This window comes from Akebia trifoliata, chromosome 16 (genome assembly GCF_017979445.1).
Source record: "Akebia trifoliata isolate Shusen 1 chromosome 16, ASM1797944v1, whole genome shotgun sequence".
Classification (NCBI taxonomy): Eukaryota; Viridiplantae; Streptophyta; class Magnoliopsida; order Ranunculales; family Lardizabalaceae; genus Akebia; species Akebia trifoliata.
This window is the reverse complement of record NC_141390.1, coordinates 13,350,401-13,353,134: the sequence shown is the minus strand read 5'-3', so window position 1 is coordinate 13,353,134 and position 2,734 is coordinate 13,350,401. Positions and strand designations below refer to the sequence as shown.

The window sequence follows — 2,734 nt, the reverse complement described above, 5'->3', positions numbered from 1 at the left end:
GTTGAGCTAGATCATAAAAAGTGATAAATTCGACACTAGTGGTGAGTTTGACACTAAATGTTGAGCTAGACAATAAAAAGTGAACTCAACACTTTAATGTGAATCAAATTTTCCATCTTTTCAACTTCAATACTTGGTAAATCTCCTCAAAATACTCAAAATGCATATATTATAATTCCAAATAAAAAATTACAACATAATCATAAATAAAAAAAATTAGAATTTCAATTTCATTATTATTTCTTTTAATGAAAAATCCTAATAAATAATAAAAAAATGTCTAAATATTTAAAATTAAGAGAATATTATTCTCTATCCATCGTTCATGATCAAAAAAGCCATTGGAAAAACCTAACTAAGTTAAGGATATTAGAAAATGGTAGTTTGGGTATTTCAAAGACATTATAAACGTGAGATAAGGTTCAAGGACCATCAAGAAAAGAAAAGTTTACCAAATGGACTATTAAGAGACAGCCCAAAACTTAATGACTATTTCAGAAAAAAGTCCCCTACCAGGATCCTTTAAAAAATTTTCCCTTATATTTATCCCATCTGCTAGAATTTGTCATTATCTTCTAATATAAACCCTTAGGGTTCCTCTAATTAATTATCTAAGAGGATAAAAATAAAGTCAACTCATATAAACTAAAACCAGCCCTAAAAGAACATAACACCACAAATCACTAATCCACAGCCATGGCTTCTAAACCACCATTAGCATCCTCTATGTTGTTTTTATGCTCTTCCATGGCAACTCTAAGCTCCTCAGCCAAATTCCTATACTCCTCCTCTATGGTATTTTGCAACTCATCCACCTGCGAAGATGGGAAATACAACAAAAGATAAATAGGTCATAATACAAATCCTCATACATTTACATGACCCACATTTCTATAAAAGAAATAAACATAGGTATAAGAGATATGTATATCAAAAGCAGAGAATGGTAACATAAAGGAGTTCGAGGAAAGATGTTAACCAACCAACTACTCCAAAAGACCGATCTCATGGGAGAAGGGGAGAACTGTGAATATAAGAGGGTCACAAGGCTAAACTGGGGTATGACACCCGAGAGTGGAGGAAAATATACACACAACACTCCCTCTCACTCATACGGGTGGAAAAAATTGAACCTGTGACCTATACGGACATAGCACTCTAATACCATGTTAACCAACCAACTACTCCAAAAGACTGATCACTTGGAGAAGGGGAGAACTATGAATATAAGAGGGCCACAAGGCTTAATTGGGGTATGACACACCCGAGAGCGGAGGAAAATATACACTCAACCCTCCCCTCACCCGTAAGGGTGGAAAAAATCGAACCTATGACCATTACTGGCATAGCACTCTGATACCATATTAATCAACCAACTACTCCAAAAGACCAATCTGTTGGAGAAGGGGAGAACTACGAATATAAGAGGGTCACAGGGCTTAACTGGGGTAACACACTCAACAAAAGAGAACAAAAAATGAAAATAAAACAGAGGAATCAAACGAAACAATGCAAATGACCACTTTTTACAAATGGAGACATAGTGGGAATATAGATACTAGAAACACTCAAATGCTTACAAATTGTGATATGGAATCAAACAATGGTCGACCCCATAGATTTGGGAAGATGCTTTGATACCAACACTCTCGATCTCAAAACCATTTCATGGAAGCATACCTTAGAAGAAATAAGGTCTTGAAATTGTGAGCAAGAGAGATATCTATGACGTGCTTAACTAATGCACATATGCAGTGTTAGAGAGATTCCATAAGACATACATTTATACCTCACCATCTCTACATCTTTCTTAAAAAAAATTATTTGATAAAAAAATAATAAAAAGTAAATGTGAAATCCAACTTACCACGTGCAATAGAAGAGAGAATTGTTTCTTGCGAAGCTCCAATGTCCTTGAGCCAGCAGTGTTCTCGGCCTCCAACACTGCAATTTCTTTCTTGAGATCTGTGATAATCTTTTGGGTCTCTGATCTAGGCGGCTGCATAGCTATCAATTTCCTGATTGCCTCACATTCCTCTTTGTGCTGCTTTTCAATCTAACTCCCTTCCAACTGTTTCTTCAGATCTTCGATATCAGCTTGAGCTTGCAAGATCTATCAGTGTATTTCTTCTTGGAGTTCGTTAAAGTTCTCCTTCTCTCTGAGGTTTGCATCAATAACTGCCTTGCTCTTGAGGAGTGGAAGCTCAAAGGTGGTCATCTCTTATAAGAAGGCTCTGTACAACCTCTCACATATACTATAGTTATTTGCATCTTTGTCAATCTCAAGGGTAAAAGATACGAACTTCTTATGAAGTTTCTTCAATGGGGGCTCACCCCTTGGTTGTGGTCCAGGTGAGAAGTCTGTGTTTGATGATCGTATCATCTTCGAGGGGACCAAAAGCATAATGTGCAGTCATCTCTTCTCCTCTGCCGAAAAATTTCCTACCTTTTACCGACATTTTTTAACAGTCAAGAATTACTCCAAGCCTATAGTAGAAGTAAATGTAAATAAATATGGGAATAATTTGTGTCAACAACATAACAAATGCATGATTATATTTGATAGGAAGTTCACTGAAGAGCCCACCGCCCAGTTTGAATTTCAGAAAAAAAAAATTGTGTTTTTGATAGGTAAATGCAATTTATATTAAAAATGGTCGAGATGGCTATCAAGAAAGAGTACAGAGAAACAAACCAACCCAAAGCAGCTATTACAATCAACAACCCAATCACA

At 36.0% G+C, this 2,734-nt stretch overlaps 1 pseudogene across 1 annotated transcript; it reads right to left on the bottom strand.

Moving 5' to 3' along the window:
• Positions 1-557: 557 nt before the first annotated feature.
• LOC147382602 (THO complex subunit 7A-like) lies at positions 558-2,459 on the bottom strand (annotated as a pseudogene). Its single transcript, XR_015173878.1, has 2 exons — positions 1,868-2,459; positions 558-815 (listed from the first exon to the last, which is right to left on the bottom strand). The product of XR_015173878.1 is annotated as a THO complex subunit 7A-like (transcript).
• Between the last annotated feature and the right edge of the window lie 275 nt (positions 2,460-2,734).